The following is a 509-nucleotide window of genomic DNA, read 5'->3' as shown; positions in this document are numbered from 1 at the left end:
CATCGCAGTGTGGTGCTTCCTAGAAGCGTCTTTGCTCCCCTCATAGTGACCAGGTTTCCTTTGCCAGCCAGGTGCTGGGTCCTAACCAGGCCCTGGGCTGCCCACATCACATCATTGAACCTCATTTTCTTCTCCATCGCAGGCCTTGTTTAGGGCCACCAGGACCCTTTATGACGACATAGCTCTTGAAGCAGAGGACACAGAGAACACAGAGGTTTGAATCCTCCCCTCCCCAGAGGCCTCTCTGCTGTCCTCACAGAGGGCCCCACCTCCTCCCCAGGACCTGCTTTTGCATGCCAAGGATCTCCAGGCACAGCAGAGACCTCACCTCCCAACTTCCAGGGATGAGAGAGAAAACACTATCTGCTATGTTCCCACAGCGTGGGTCAGTGGGATGGCTGAGGAGCGGTTACAGAACTTTCCCTTGATACAAGCTGAAGGGCTTTGGCATGTGGGACAATTCTGAGTCTTTTCAAGGTTACTCAGTGAGTCAGAGAAAAGAGGCAAAT

The sequence above is a fragment of the Sciurus vulgaris genome, assembly GCF_902686455.1.
Source record: "Sciurus vulgaris genome assembly, chromosome: 2".
Classification (NCBI taxonomy): domain Eukaryota; kingdom Metazoa; phylum Chordata; class Mammalia; order Rodentia; family Sciuridae; genus Sciurus; species Sciurus vulgaris.
This window is presented reverse-complemented; position numbering follows the sequence as displayed.